Consider the following 17,684-nt stretch of genomic DNA (forward strand, 5'->3'; position numbering starts at 1 on the left):
GGAAACAGTCAGTTGAGTCTCTCCAAGTTGATGAATAGTGGTTGGTTGCTACACTTTAAAAAAAAAAGTTATTTATTTATTTGTGCCAGGTCTTAGTTGTGGCATGTGGGATCCAATTCCCTAACCAGATCGAACCCAGACCCTTGCACTGGGAGCAGGGAGTCTTAGCCGCTGGACCACCACTGCACTTTTGAGTCACTTGCACTCCAGCCCTTTAATTCCCTACCTTTATGGAGTTAGAATATGATATGGTTTGATTCCTCCATCCTCTCATTATATGTTTCATTAACCTATAATGAAATTCTCAAAAATAGCTCAAAATAGAATTAGTTGGGGTTTACTCTTTAAATTTTAAAAATAACAGCACTTTTTAAACAATGTTTCAATACTCAGTAAGACCGTCAATGTTTTATGTTAACAGAGATAGTGCTGTAAAGGCAGGTCCGCAGAAAAAGGAGATGAGTTCAGGACTGTCACACCCGTGCTGGGGAGCTGCAGGGACCAGCAGTCACTGCTCGTGTCCAGGTGGACATTCCGGGCCATCTCTGGCTTGCCCAGGTCAGGGTCAACATTCAAGCAGGTAAGGGTTTCGGGAGTAGTGTGTCCAGGCAGTGACAGTCCCCAGAGTCTGGCAAGTGACAATGCGGAAAGTTGCAAGGTGGATTCCCTAACATAAAGCAGGATATCAGCTAGCCGGTTTGCGGGAGGTCAGGCCTGCCTCCAAGTTTGGAAGAAGACCAGCCGTGCCAGACAGCCTTTCTAAGTGAGACTCCTTCCCAGCCAAGGCGCTGAGGTGTTGAAGGGAAAGTCGTGTCAGAGTCCTCGTTATGATGGTTTTGCACGTGTCGTGGAGGTTGGCAGTAAAGATGATTGATTGGGTACATACTCCAGGCATGAAACTTGAGGAGGGCTGCAGTTCTAACCTTAGATGTCATGTCTTTGAGATCCTGAGTTGATTTCCTTTAGTTATATGCCTGGAAGTGGGACTACAGGATCGTATGGTAGTTCTAGTTCTTGTTTCTTAAGCGCCCTCCATACTGTTGTCCATGATAGCTGTACCAGTTTACAGTCTCACCAACAGGGTGCAAGGGTCCCCTTCTCTCTGCACTTTCATCAGCACTTGTTACTGCTTGTTATCACCCTAACAGGTGTGAGCTGATACCTCACTGTGGTTTATTTGCATTTCTCTGATGCTCATGGTCAGTTTTAGAACACTTTTATCACCCCCAAAAACCCATTCTCATTAGCAGTTACTCTCCATTCCTCCCCCAAATCCCTACTCCTAGACAGTCACTAATCTACTTTCTGTCTCTATCAGTTTGCTCTTTTGGACATTTCATATGAATGGAATTGTACACTATGTGGTCCTTGGTATCTGGCTTCTTTCATTTGGCTTACTGTTTTCAAGGTTCATGTTGTAGCATGTAGCAGTACTTCATTCGTCTTTATTACTAATATCTCTTCAGTTATATGTATATATCACATTTTGTTATCAGTTCATCAGCTGATACACATTTAGACTGTGCCCATTTTTGGGCTTTCATGAAGAATTTTGCTGTGAGCATTCATATGCAGATTTTTATCTGGCAAGTTACAGGATTTTTTTTTTTTTAAAGTTCTCCCCAGTCTAAAGTGCAGTCTGGTTTGTGAACCACTAGTCTCATAGATTATGAGTGACTAAACGATATTTTTCATTGGATTGACAATTTGATCTCTCTCTCCTGTGCTTAATCTATCATTTAGACAAAGCATGGCATACTGTAGAACCCCAGTAAATATTTGTTGAAATAGAAAAGAACAGCCAAACCTTTTCATATTAGAAACCCAGTGAAATGACTCTTCATAATCAAGATACTATTTCACTAAGGATTCCAGATCTGTACAGAAGTGTCCTAAATCTTAAAACAAAAAAATAAAAATTTCTTCCGACAGTTTGTCCAAGTGGGGCTTGTTGTCTTGGCGGTAGTGGTAATGCAGCTGGTGAAACGGTGCTCACTGCATGAATTCCAGAGGAAAAACGAGATTGAATCTTGCAGTCGACAAGTTAATGTTGACCTTTCCCATGTTCCAAGATCAATATTAATTACTGCTGTGCCACGTAATTATAAAAGTGCCATTTGATGTTTCACACCAAGAACATGGGTAGGGAGAAAAAAGAAATGGGATTAATACCATCTGTGGTTTCTAAGTTTGTAATTACCATCAGTTCCTCTTTGGAACATTGAAGTTAGGATAGATGATTATTGTTATTGTATTAGTGTCCAGAGAGGTACTGCCATTATGGGGATATTCATTCTGGGGCATCCTGGTCTATACCTGTTTTCCTGGTATACTTATTAAGAGACTCTTTGACTCAAAAGATGAAACCTGTTCATCTTTGGGAGACGCCTCACTTTCTGAGATAACAAGATTTCCAGTCTCATCTTGTACATTTTCTGTGCAGACCTGGAATAGAATATTTCTCAAAGGAGTCCCGACCATGTTGAGTGATAAATGACATCTGGCGGCCACAGTTTGGGTGTTAGAGGTGTCAGTGCTTTTGGGTTGGTCATTGTTTCTTAGCCTGTTCACTGGAAAGAAGTAGGAATTTTGTAAGAAAAATTATGCCATGAGTTCAAACTGAGTCATCTGGGAGTTCCGTGGTGGTCCAGTGGTCAGGCTCCACCCTTTCAGTGCCGAGGGTCCAGATTCAATCCCTAGTCAGGGAACTAAGATCCCACAAGCTACAGGACATAGCCCTCTCCCCAAAAAAGTATCCTGTTCTGAATAATAAATTTCATGGTTACCCTAGCTTTAGGTGCCAATTCATGGACACACTCACCAACTTGATAGATTTTGAATGTCACCTTTAAAAGTTGATTTCTTAAACCCATTGTATGAACTGATTTTTATCTGAAAGTTCTGCCAATTAATTTTACGTGTTCATAATAAATGCTTTGCATGCATATGTGCTAAACTATTTCAGTCAGTCCTGTCTGACTCTTTGCAACCCTGTGGACTGTAGCCTGCCAGGCTCCTCTGTCCATGGGATTCTCCAGGCAAGAATACTGGAGTGGGATGCCATGCCTCCTCCATGGGATTGTGGCATTTAGAAATTACAACTCTGATAACTGGCATGTTAGAGCTTTACTACCTAATCTATTTAGGAGACTAAATTCCCAAAGATAACTTTGTCATCTGCCTTGTTTTCATGAAATCATGGTGAAGAATGTGCAGCTATATGATCATGAGACATGTCACAGGCTTGTCCTCTGGTAGAAATAATTATTAATCTCAGAATGAAGAACCCTTTTCTCTAGTTGTTTTGTCCTTTGCTAAAATCATCCTTTCATTGCCTTTGACTATGTCCTTTTTCTTCTTTAACATTCAGAACCTTTTATTTTCTGCATCAGAAATATTATGTGTGATTTTAGCTTCCTTTTCAGCCTCATGCTCCATTTTTTTCCAGAAAACTTTACTTCCATGAAGCTCTTTCATGGATGTAGGGATGTCCCTCCCTCTATCAGAATCACCTAAGCAGGTTTTGTTCTATTTTAATTTTTTAAAATTTTATTGAAGTATAGTTGACTTACAGTGTTAATTTCTGCTATACAACAAAGTGATTCAGTTATATATATATATGTATATATACTCTCTTTTTCATATTCTTTTCCATTAGTATTGAATGTAGTTCCCTGTGCTATACAGTAGGACCTTGTTGTTTATCCATCCTATGTATAATAGTTTGCATCTGCTAATTCCAAACTCCAATCCTTTCTTCCCCTATCCCTCCCTCCCCTTTGGCAACCTCAAATCTGTTCTCTATGAGTCTGTTTCTGTTCATTTGTGTCGTATTTTAGATTCCACATATAAGTGATAACGTGATATTTGTCTCTTTCTGACTTCTCTTAGTATAATAATCTCTAGGTCCATTCACATTGCAAATGGCATTATTTCATTCTTCTTTGCGTGCTGAATCACTTCAGTCGTGTCCAACTCTGTGTGACCTTGTGGACTGTAGCCTGCCAGGCTTTTCTGTCCATGGGAATCTCCAGGTGTAACTCTATGGCTGATTCATATCAATGTATGACAAAACCCACTGAAAAAGAAAAAAAAAAAAAAAGAGCACTGGAGTGGGTTGCCATTTCCTCCCCCAAGTGATCTTCCTGACCTAGGGATCGAACCCGCGTCTCTTAACGTCTCCTGCATTGGTAGGTGGACTCTTTACCGTTCTTCTTTATGACTAAGAGCCCCTGTGTGTATACATATGTGTTCTGTGTGCTGTGCTTAGTCACTCAATCATGTCCAGCTCTTTGCGACCTCTTGGACTGCAACCCACTGGGTTCCTCTGTCCGTGGGGATTCTCCAGGCAAAAATACTGGAGTGGGTTGCCGTGCCCTCCTCCAGGGGATCTTACCAACCCAGGGACCGAACCTAGGTCTCCCACATTGCAGGTGGCTGAGCCACCAGTGAAGTATATACATATATACACATATATATACACCAGGGAAGTATATACATATATACACATATACACACAATTTTATATGTATATATTTTTTTATCCATGTATCTGCTGATGGATATTTAGGTTGTTTTCATGTCTTGGCTATTGTAAATAGTACTGCTGTGAACACAGGAGTGCATATACCTTTTCAAATTACATTTTTGTCAGTCATATGCCCAAAAGTGGGATTGCTGGATCATACGGTAAGTCTATTTTTAGTTTTTTGGGCGAACCTCTTTACTGGTTTCCAGTGGTGGCTGCACCAGTTTACATTCCCACCAGCAGTGGCAGAGCATTCCCTTTTCTCCACACCCTCTCCAGCCGTTATTTGTAGACTTAAATGATGGCTATTCTGACCATTGTGAGGTGGCATCTCATTGTAGCTTCAGAATCATCTGAGGAGATTTAAATACAGATTTCTAGGCCTCATTCAATTCTGCTGATACTGAATCTCTGAGGTTGGTACACAGGAACATTAGTCGATACTAATTTCTGTCCTCATCTCTTCTTTCCCATTTTGTCTCCCCTTCCCCTCTCTTACCTCACCCTACATGATCAGTGGTCTTGTCTCCAAAGAAATTTGCTAAAAATCATATTCCTTAGGTCATAATCCTTCGCCAAAATTCAGTCTGACTCAGTAGGTTTGCCATGGAACCCAGGGAAGCTTTTTTTTTTTTTTAAGATTGTATTTTTAGAGCAGTTTTAGGTTCAGAGCAAAGTTGAAGACAGAAAGTACAAAGAATTCTTACATACCCTCTGCCCCTAAAGCACAGCCTCCTCCACTAGAGTAGTACATTTGTTACAATCGATGACACATTGATTATCACTCAAAGCCCATGGGATATATACTAAGGTTCATTCTCGGTGTTATACATTCTATGGATCTGGACAGATGTTTAATGGCATGCATCCACCATTATTCTGTCATATAAGATAGATCCACTGCCCTAAAAATCCTCCATACTCTGTTTATTTATCCCTTTTTCTTCTCTTAACACTGGGAAACCTCTTACAGTTTTGCCCTTCTCATTGCCGTTGTCATTTAGTTGGGATCACACAGTATGTAGCCTTTTCAGATTGGCTCCTTTCACTTAGTAATAGTGAAATATACAAATACAAATTGAAATACAAATACCTTAGTAATAGGTATTTGTTTCCTCCATGTCTTTTCATGGCTTCATAGTGCATATTTGTGTCACTGAATAATATTGCATTGTCTGTATTTACCACAGTTTATCCATTCATCTTACAAAGGACATTGTAATTGCTTCCAAGTTTTGGTAATTATGAATAAAGCTACTATAGATATCTGTGTGCAGGTTTTTGTGCAGATACAGTTTGGGATAAATACCAAAGAGTATTTGGTATTTAAATACCAAAGAGTGAAGAGTATGTTGTTTTGTAAAAAGTTGCCAAACTCTTCTCCAAAGTGACTGTGCCATTTTGCCTTCTCAGCAGCGCTGAATGATGGTACCTGTTGCTCCACATGCTTGTCAGCACTGGGTGTTTTCGGTTTGTTGGATTTGGGCCATTCTAATAAGTGTGTAGAATTTATTGTGATTTTAATTTGTAATTCCTAATAGCATACATTTCATTTGCCTATTTGCCATATGTTTGTCTTTGATGAGGTGTTTGTATAGGTCTTCTGCCTTTTTTTAAGTTGGAAGGTTCATTTTCTTATTGTTGCATCTTAGGAATTCTTTGAACGGTTTTAATAACTATCCTTTATCAGATGTGTCTTTGGAGATATCTTCTCCCAGTCTGTGACTTATTTTCTCATTTTCTTGACACTGTCTTTTGCAAAAAGAAGTGTTTTTTTTTGTTTGTTTGTTTGTTTTTTATGAAATCCAGCTTATCAACTTATTTCTTTCATGGATCATGCCTTCGGTGTTATATCTGAAAAGTCACTGCCATACTCACAGTCATCTAGGTATTCTCTTTTGTTATCCTTAAAGAGATTTATAGTTTCTCATTTTACATGTAGGTCCATAAATCCATTCTGAGGTAATTTTTGTTAACAGTGTAAGGTCTGCATTCAGATTCATTTTTTAAATTAGACTTTATTTTTAGAGGAGTTTTTGGTTCATAGCAAAATTGGAAGGTACCAAGAGGAAAGTTTATTTTTAAAATGAGTGTTATAAGTGATCCTGATGCAGATAGTTAAAGAATTGAGTTATAAGAAGCATGGTCATAATGCTTTCAAATTCTTACTCGTAAGAAGTGAGTTCTGCAAATAATGGTGGGCTTTTGATTTTTCCAAAATCATTGCATTTCTTTGTAACAGAGTATTAGGCAAAAGAAACACATGAAGTTGCATCTTTGTGTTATGAGATTTAAAGGAGTGTCTATAAAGAGTATGCAATGGTGCCTCAAACTGTTCATAAGCACTCTGCTATAATGGTATTTTTATATTCTAAGTAATATTCCAACCAATGTAGAGCATAATCAGGAAAGGAGATAATGAAAATCTTCCCAAGCATCAACTCACTTCGTGACCTTGAGCACGACAGTTTTCTAGTGAGCAGTAGCTTTGATATTATTAGTACACAAGCTGAGTTCTAAAATGCCCTTTCATGGTAGGCACAGAAATAAGACTACCTTAGTCTGAAAAGAGTCGTTAATGGGCCCAAAAGTTAACTCACACATTGTAAACAACAGGCAAACAGGTCCCTGTGTAAATAAACGTGGGTCAGCAGTGGTTTAACAAACCACTTCTAACCAGTGTTAGAAGCTCTCAGAACAATCACTCCTGTGTTAGATAGAAACCATGGTGTGGGGTTTGAGTAAAAAAAGTTATCGAGTTAGTGTTCTCCTTCTGTGAGAAAATGTAATTCCTTATTTATAGAAGGAGCAAGCTGAGAATATTAACTTTTCTGCCAAAAAAAGTACTAGAGACTTCAATGCATCTTGTTTAAATATAAAAATATTTATTAGTGACAGGTGAGTATAGGTAGCCAATTGCAAGACATCTTATTATATATATGTTCAGTTTGGCTACTGGCCTCCAAACAAGAAATAAAATGTTACTTAAATGTCTAACTACAGTTAAGATATTTTTTTCAACTAAAACTGTTCTTCAGAGTAGCAATTTATCATAAATTCATTGATCTGTGTTTAAATGAATACTTGCAAACTTAGTTAATCGTGATAGATTCTAAGTTGCAAGAACAGAAAGACGCCAGAGGATACATTGAAAGTTAAGGAAGTCAGAAACAGCAGCCTCACTTGGACTTGTGGAAGGGGAGAAATTTGAATTATTTTCAGAATACAGCATATACAGTTCTTTTTCTGTTGTTTAGTAATTTCATCACAAACAGGGTTTCTTTTCTGTACATCAAGGATGTATATTGTCACCCTGCTTATTTAACTTATATGCAGAGTACATCATGCAAAATGCCAGGCTGGATGAACCACAAGCTGGAATCAAGATTGCCAGGAGAAATATCAATAACCTCAGATATGCAAATGACACCACCCTTATGGCAAAAAGCAAAGAAGAACTAAAGAGCATCTTGATGAAAGTGAAAGAGGAGAGTGAAAAAGTTGGCTTAAAATTCAGCATTCAGAAAACTAAGATCATGGCATCTGGTGCCATCACTTCATGGCAAATAGATGGGAAACAATGGAAACAGTGACAGACTATTTTGGGGGGCTCCAAAATCACTGAAGATGGTGACTGCAGCCATTAAATTAAAAGACGCTTGCCCCTTTGAAGAAAAGTTATGACCAACCTAGACAGCATATTAAAAAGCAGAGACATTACTTTGCCAATAAAGGTCCATCTAGTCAAAGCTATGGTTTTTCCACTAGTCATGTATGATGTGAGAGTTGGACTATAAAGAAAGCTGAGCACTGAAGAATTGATGCTTTTGAACTGTGGTGTTGGAGAAGACTCTTGAGAGTCCCTTGGACTGAAAGGAGATTCAACCAGTCCATCCTAAAGGAAATCAATCAGTCCTGAATATTCATTGTAAGGACTGATGCTGAAACTGAAACTCCAATACCTTGACCACCTGATATGAAGAACTGACTCATTGGAAAAGACCCTGACACTGGGAAAGATGAAGGTGGGAGGAGAAGGGGATGACAGAGGATGAGATGGTGGGATGACATCACTGACATAATGGACATGAGTTTGAGTAGGCTTGTAGGAGTTGGTGATGGATAGGGAAGCCTGGTGTGCTGCAGTCCGTGGGGTCACAAAGAGTCAGACATGACTGAGCAACTAAACTGAACTGATGTGGCAGCTGTTCCACCATTGTAGTGAATCAGCTTCTCTTGGTCTTCGTTTTTGCTTGCTTCTACCATTACTGACTACACCATTTCTCTCTGTTTTCTGGCCTCTGCATTTTCGTCACTTATACTTCCTGCCCTCTCTCCAGGGGTCTCCATTTCTGTCCCACTACCAATTTGTTACTTCCTTTTGATTACAGGTGTCCTAAGAAGGCAGACTTGATTGGTTCAGTTTATCACAGTTGTTCCTGTGGGTTGCTTTTGTCTTGGGCCACCTCCTGAACGGCTTTGCTTGGGAAGTAGCAACCCCAAGATCAAGCATCTACTCTGTTTAGTCTGTTCTGTCCAGAAGGCAGCTTCACTTTATCCGGCTTCACTTGACTATGAGCTTGGCAGCAGCTCTGAGCACCAATACAAGTGATTAATCTGACTTTGTGAGAGTGCTGGAGGTTTGTGCAATATGTGAATACACTGGAAATCAGCCTTCTAGAAACAGAGAACGTCCCCGGTTCAACCTGATTGGAGGAGTATTCCAACACACCTACCTATCTGAATTAGTGAAATACCTGAGTTAAAGAACATTTGGAATGATCTATTTATAGATTCAGTAATATCTTAAAATTGAAAGGGAGACCATAACTAAAGGAAAGATAAAAATATCTGCTTGAAAATAGCACATAATATCACTTATAAGTGGAATCTAAAATATGACACTAATGAACTCATTTATAAAACAGAAACAGACTCACAGACAGAGAAGACAAATTTATGGTTACCAAAGGGGAGAGAGGGTGGGGGAGGGATAAATTAGGAGTTTGGGGTTAGCAGATATAAGCTACTATATATAAAATAGAAAAAAAGGACCTACTGTATAGCACAAGCCAACTCATTGAAAAAGATCCTGATGCTGGGAAAGATTGAGGGCAGGAGGTGACAGAGAAGGAGGTGATTGGGTGACATCACCGACACAACGGACATGAGTTTGAGCAAACTCCAGGAGACAGGAAGCCTGGCGTGCTGTAGTCCATGGGGTCACAAAGAGACACAACTGAGCGACTAAGCATGCACACCCATGAGAATATATATATAAACAATGAAATGGAAGTGTGCTCATGAAGAGTTATGATATTTAAATGATGAATCCAGAGTTAATATTGTTATATAGAATGAACAGGAAAAGCCCTGCCATTTACTGTCTTCAAACAAATCATATAAAATGTCTCTGAAACTGTTTTTTCCTTTGTAAAATTTTAATTGGAATAGTAACAAGTGACTTGCTTAGCTTATTCATAGGATTGTTCTAAGAGTCAATTAGAAATGCATAAGAAAGAGCTCTATAAGCTGTAACATATCTGATCAATATCAAATAGTTACAAATGGCATGCTTGTTGTTTGAGTATGACTGATAAAAATGACTAGATACCAAGTTAGATATCACGTAATACTGGTATTGAATGTTTTATGAATATACTTGGGGATAGTCTAATTTTGGATAGTCCTCTAAATAGTTTTAAAACTTCTCTCATGCAGAATCAGGAGATTCTAACAAAAATTGTTATCGAAAGAGTAAGAAAAAAGATAGGGATATCATCCATGTAAAAAATATATGTAGACACTAGTCTATTTTACCATTTATTACCATAAAATATGTACAAATATATTATGAAAAGTTAAAATTTATCAAAATTTATGCATACAAACACAGACCATACCTGGCACCATTTGCAGATGAAAGATAAACATAAAACTGCAGTATTAAGTCATAATTGTATACAATTAACTTTAGTACATACTATACTACTATAGTGATTTTGTAGCCACCTCTTGTTGCTATTGCAGTGAGCTCCACTTAAAATGCTGTGTGATGCTAATCATCTCTGCATGAGCAGTTTGTTTCTCCAGTAAATTGTGTATCACAGTAAAAAGTGATCTCTTATGATCCTTGAATGTTTTTCACCTTTTTTAAGTACAGTACTGTTGCAGGAAGGGGGACCCCTTCCAGGGCCTGAAACTGGTCTCTTGTCTAACACTCAGAAATGAATTGTCCGAGGAGACACATGTGCTGACAAAGCCAGAGATTTTATTGGGAAGGGCACCCGGGTGGAGAGCAGGAGGGTGAGGGGACCCAGGAGAACTGCTCTCCCACGTGGCTGTGGCTCGCAGTCTTGGGTGTTATGGTGATGGGATTAGTTTCCGGGTGGTCTTTGGCCAATCACTCTAATTCAGAGTCTTTCCTGGTGGCGCACGCATCGCTCAGCCAAGATGGATGCTAGCGAGAGGGATTCTGGGAAGTGGACGGACAAGAGGTGTCTCCTTTTGACCTTTCCCGAACTCTTCCGGCCGGTGGTGGCTTATTAGTTCCGTATTCTTTATCAGGATCTCCTGTTATAAAACAACTCATGCAAATGGTTACTATGGTGCCTGGCCAGGGTGGGCGGGTTCAGTGTGCTTCCCCTAAACAGTACAATAAACCTTGAAAAACACCATGGGCCCCATACAAAGTGCTGCTAGTGATGTTGGAAATACTCACAGGAAGCAGAGAAAAGTCATGGAAAATTTGAATTGCTTTATATGTACTATAGATCAAGGTCTACAGCTGTGGTTGCCCACCATTTCAAGGTAAATGAATTTAGGGTAAAGGCTATTGTTAAAAAAAAAAAAAAAAAGGAAATTCATGAAGCTATTGCCGTAGCTATGCCAGCAGACACAAAATCCTTGCACTTTTTGCAAAATACCTTTTTAGCTTGTATTGAAAATGCAGCTTTTATGTGGGTTCAGGATTGCTTTTAAAAAGGCATACCTATAGACTCGAATATGATTTGAGAAAAAGTGGAGAAAATACATGCCAACTTAAAGCAAAAGGAATGTAAAGGATATAAAGCTAGAGACTTTAATACCAGAAAAAGATAGTTTGATAGTTACAGAGGTGTGGCTTAAAAAATATCAAGTAACTGGAGAAGCAGCTTCTGTTGACCAAGAGGCGGCAGACGAGTTCCCAGATGCCATTATGAAAATCATTAAGGAGAAAGGATATCTGCCTGAACAGGTTTTTAATGCAGATGAAACTGCCTTATTCTGGGGGGCAAAAAAATGCCAACAAAACCAGTTATTACTAAGAAATACAAGCATGCACCAAAATTTAAGCAGGAAGAGATAGGGTAACTACTATTTTGTGAAAATACAATCGGTTTTATGACCAAGACAGCCCTTAGCTATAAAGCTGCTAATCCCTGGACCTTGATGGGGGAAGATAAGCACCAGCCGTCTGTCTTTTGGTTGTACAAGAAGGCCTAGACATTAAGAACCTTTTTTGGGGGATAGATTCCAACAATGTTCTGTCTCTGAAGTCAAAAAGTACCTTACCAGAAAGGAACTGCCTTTTTAAGTTCTTTCGATACTGGAAAATGTCCCTGGCCCCATGAATTCAACATTGAAGGCATCAAAGTGACCCACTTGCTCCCAAACACATCTCTAACTCAGCCTCTAGATCAAGGAGTTCTAGGGACCTTTAAGGCTCATTACACATGGTACTCTACGGAAAGAATTGTTAATGCTATGGCAAAGTACCCAGATACAGAGAACAGCATGAAAGTCTGAAATGATTACACTGTTGAAATGATTACATCATTGAAGGTGTCATCATAGTTATAGAAAAAGCCATGAAAACCATCAAGCCCAAAACTATAAATTCCTGTTGGAGTAAACGGTATCCAGATGTTGGCATGATTTCACAGAATTTATAAGGAAATCATGAAAGAGATTATGGATATGGAAAAAAAAGTGGGGTGGGGTGGGTGAAGGGTTTCAAGATATAGATCTCAGAAAACTTCAAAAGCTGCTGGATACCAGACTAGAGGAATTGACAGAAGATGACTTGATGGAGGCAAGTGCTTCTGAACCAGTGCCAGATGAGGAAGAAAATGTAGCAGAAGCATTGCCAGAAAATTGACGTAGACAATCTGGCAGAAGGCTTTCAATCATTTAAGACTGCTTTTGACTTCTTTGCAACACAGACCCTTTTATGATATGGACACTGGAACAAAAGCAAATGGTGGCAAAAGGATTGATATTGTATAGAAACAGGTTTTAGAAGTATGAAAAAGCAAAAAAGTCAGAAGAAATTATTATGTATTTTGATGTTATACTGAACGTGCTTGCCTTTCCTGCCTCCCTTTCCACCTTCTCCACCTCTGCCACCCCTGAGACAGCAAGACAAAGCCGTCCTCCTCCTCCTTGTCCTCAGCCTACTCAGTGTGACGATGGCAAGGAGGAAGCCCTTTATGATGATCCACCTCCACTTAGTGAACAGTCAAGAATCGCTGTGCCATATTGTTATCATACGAAAACATCTGTTGTATATGTGTGTGTATCTTTGTGTGAAAATCTAACAACTTATGCAAGAACTGTATGAGAGGTTTTTGCGTCATCACTGCCTAAGTATTCAGGGTGTAGGGCATCGTGTGCAAGACTTGTGTTGAAGTGGCTAGCATATCCTTCCATAGGCATAAGGTGAGTGATAGTTAATATAAAATTAATAATGTGTTGATTTCCTCACTGTTTTGTAACTTTGCTTTCAAAGACTTGTGAGTCTTTGTACTATACAGTATGCTTCTCTTTTTCTTGTAGTTGAAGAAACTGCATATCAGACTATCATCCCAAGTGTTCTTTTAAATCAAAGTACAGTTGATTTATAATATTATATTAGTTTCAGGTGTATAACAGTGGTTCAATACTTTTTTTGGATTATACTCCATTTAAAGTTATTACAAAATAATGAATTTATTTCCCTTTTCTGTACAAAATACCCTTTGTTGCTTATTTATTTTTTTAGATAATAGTTTGTATCATTTAACCCCTATCTTGATCCTCCCCCCTTTCCTTTCCCCACTGGTAACCAATAGTTTGTTCTCTATATCTGTTATCTGTGAGTCTGTTTCATTATATTCATTCATTTTATTTTTTAAGTTGCACAAGTGGTAATAGAATATCTGTCTTTCTATGACTTATTTTACTGAGCATAATACCCTCTAGGTTCATCCACATTGTTGCAAGTGACAGAATTTCATCCTTGTTTGTGACTGAATAGTATTCAGTTTTATATATATGCCACATCTTCTTTATCTATTCATCTGTTGGTGGACACTTAGGTTGCTTCCAAATCTTGACTATTGTGAATAATGCTGCATGAAAGTTGGGGTGCATGTAGCCCTTTTTTATAATTAGCGTTTTCATTTTCTTCAGATATATTCCTAGGGGAATTACTGGGTCATATGGTAGTTCTGTTTTTAGTTTCTTGAAGAAATACCATACTGTTTTACACAGTTGTTGTTGAGTTGCTAAGTCATGTTTGACTTTTTGCAACCCCGTGGACTGCAGCACTCTGGGCTTCCCTGTTCTTCACTAGCTCCCAGAGTTTTTTCAAACTCACATCCATTGGATGTGATACCAGTGATACCATCCGACTGTCGTGTCCTCTGTTGCCCCCTTTTCCTCCTACCTTCAAGCTTTCCCAGCATCAGGGTCTTTTCCAATGAGTCAGCTGTTCACATCAGGTGGCCAAAGTATTGGAACTTCAGCTTCAGCATCAGTCCTTTCAATAAAGAGGGTTGATTTCCTCTAGGATTGACTGATTTGATCTCTGCACCAATTTCCATTCCCACCAACAGTATCATAGGGCTCCCTTTTCTCTACTTCCTTTCCAACACTTGTTATTTGTAGACTTTGATGATATTCATTCTGACAGGTGTGAGGTGATATCTTATTGCGGGTTTGATTTGCATTTCTCTGATGATTAGCAATGTTGAGCATATTTTCAATTAGAAATGTTGAGCATATTTTCATGTCCCTGTTGGCCATCTGTATATCATCTTTGAAAAAATGTCGACTCAGATCATCTGCCCATTTTTAAATTTTTTGTTAAAATATTGAGTTGTATAAGCTGTTTATGGGCTTCCCTGATAGCTCAGTTGGTAAAGAATCCGCCTGTAATGCAAGAGACCCTGGTTCCATCCATCCCTGGGTCAGGAAAATCCGCTGGAGAAGGGTTAGGCTACCCACTCCAGTATGCTTGGGCTTCCCTTGTGGTTTAGCCGGTAAAGAATCCACCTGCAATGTGGGAGACCTGGGTTGAATCCCTTGGTTGGGAAGATCCCCTGGAGAAGGGAAAGACTACCCACCCCAGTATTCTGGCCTGGAGACCTGGGTTCAATTCATGGGTTGGGAAGATCCCCTGCAGAAGGGAATGGCTATCCACACCAGTATTCTGGCCTGGAGAATTCCATGGACTGTATAGTCCATGGGGTCACAAAGAGTCGGACACAACTGAGTGACTTTCACCCATATGAGCTGTTTATATTTTTTGGATTTTCACCCCTTATTGGTCATGTCATTTGCAAATATTTTCTTCCAGTCAATAGATTGTCTTTTTATTTTGTTGATGATGTTCTTTTCTGTAGAAAAGATTTAAGTTTAATTAGGTCCTATTTGTTTATTTTTGCTTTTGTTTCTTTTGCCTTAGGAGACAGATCTAAAATAAATTGCTGTGATTTATGTTAAAAAGTGTTCTGCCCATGTTCTCTTCTAGAACTTGTGTGGTTTCAGGTCTTACATTTATATCTTTAAACAAGAGTGTGTGTGTTAGTGTAGCAGTGTTTCCAACACCGTATTATGAATATGACTGTAATACTGTATACCGTAAAGTTTTTGAAATGATTCATTCATTAGTGTATAGACTAGGCTGCTGCTGCTGCTAAGTCGCTTCAGTCGTGTCCGACTCTGTGAGACCCCATAGACGGCAGCCCACCAGGCTCCCCCGTCCCTGGGATTCCCCAGGCAAGAACACTGGAGTGGGTTGCCATTTCCTTCTCCAATGCATGAAAGCGAAAAGTGAAAGTGAAGTCGCCCAGTCGTGCCAACTCTTAGCGACCCCATGGACTGCAGCCTACCAGGCTCCTCCATCCATGGGATTTTCCAGGCAAGAGTACTGGAGTGGGTTGCCATTGCCTTCTCCGTAAACCTGTTAGAATGTCTTAAAACAGACACATACACATAACACATAAAACCAAATGCTGGTGAGAATGTGGAGCAACTGAAATTCTTATACATCGCTGGTGAGGATGAAAAATAGTACAGCCACTTTAGAAAGCAATGTGGCTGTTTCTATTAAAGTTAAATACACGGTTGCCAGGGTTTCCCTGGTGGCTCAGACAGTAAAGAATCCTGCAATGAGGAGACCCAGGTTCAATCCCTGGGTCGGGAAGATTCCCTGGAGAAGAGACTGGCTACCCACTCCAGTAGTCTTGCCTGGAGAATCCCATGGACAGAGGAGCCTGGCGGGTTACAGTCCATGGGATTGCAGAGTCAGACACAACTGAGTGACTAACATTTCCACTTCATACACTTGCCACGTGATTTAACATTCCTACTCCTAGCTATTTACTCTAGAAAAACAAAAACTTATATCACATGAAAATGTACACAAGAATATTTATACCAACATTATTCAGAATGGCCCATTACTGGGAACAGTCCAAATGTCTTCAGCTGGTGACTGGATAAACAATGACCGCTCCATACAGTGGAGTACTTTACAGCAAGGAGAAGGAACATACCTTGGACACAAATGACAGCATGGGTAAATCTCTCATGCATTATGTTGGATGAAAGAAGACTGTTCGGAAAGGTTACATATTCATGATCTTACTTATGTGACATTCTGGAGATGGCAAACTAGAGGGAAGGAGAACAGATTAATGATTGCTTGAGATTAGTGTTGGGGGAAAGCAGAACCTGATGAGAAATTTAGGGGAGTTCTGGATCCTGATTGTGTTTGTGATTACACAAATCTGTGCATTGAATTGTACATCAAAAGTAAGTCTGTGTGTAAACTAAGAAGAAAGCAAAACAATATTTAAAGGCAATGCAGATCATTTTAAAATACATTATCATCTATATCAATTTAAAGATTAATAGACATAAAAATGAAGGAAATTCTGACACATCCTACAATGTGGATGTACCTTAAGGACACTATGCTGAACAAAATAAGCCAGTTACAAGAAGACAGATAAACTGTATGACTCCCCTTACGTGAGGCACCTAGAGAAGTCAAATTCATAGAGACGGAAAGTAGACCGGGTGGCTCGCAGGATGGAGTGAGGGGGCTTTACTGCTAAAGGGGTGCAGAGCTTCTGTTTGGGGTGATTAAAGGTTCTCGCGAAGGATGATGGTGATATGTGCACAAAACTATGAGTGAACTTAATGCTACTAAACTATACACTTAAAATGGTTGAAACGGTAAATTCTATGTATGTCTTACATGCACACAAAAAAGTTAATGGATCACATATTGCTTTTACGTAAATCTTGACTGAGAAATACTAGGGAAGATGCCTTAGATAGGCCCTATTCAGGTGAATTCTGTGTGCTTTAGAAAACAAAGAAGTTAATCTGTTAACTGTTTGCAAAAAGTCACATATGATTTCTGTGTAATATGCCACCATAGAACTTTGTTAATCACAAAGTAAGTTAAAATAAGCTCTTGGTGCAAAAACTTGCTTTAAACCCTTCTGCAAAGCCCTAGGCAGCAAGAAAAGCCATGTTTCCTCCCATAACTAATTGCAGAGAAATAACAGATAGTTACATAATTGCCCTGATTCTCATCCTGAGGACGCAGGAGCCAAATGTGAAGGCAACGCTCTGTGGGAGAGAGATGCTTTGCGAGGACTTTATCAGGCTGTGTCCTGGGAGGGTTAGGACAGAACTTCAGAAGGTGCGGGATTTACCCCCACTGCAAACAGACTCTCAACAATCAAATATGCTTTTTCCAACCAAGTCATATTCGAACTGTGAAAGATTAGGCTATTGTGGTTGTGCCAGAACTGTTCCTTGAGCCAACCTAATTCTAGATTAAAAAAGAGAGAGAACATGAGGTATCAGGGGGACAGTTAAAAATCCCTTCTGCACT

This window comes from Muntiacus reevesi, chromosome 1, assembly GCF_963930625.1.
Source record: "Muntiacus reevesi chromosome 1, mMunRee1.1, whole genome shotgun sequence".
Classification (NCBI taxonomy): domain Eukaryota; kingdom Metazoa; phylum Chordata; class Mammalia; order Artiodactyla; family Cervidae; genus Muntiacus; species Muntiacus reevesi.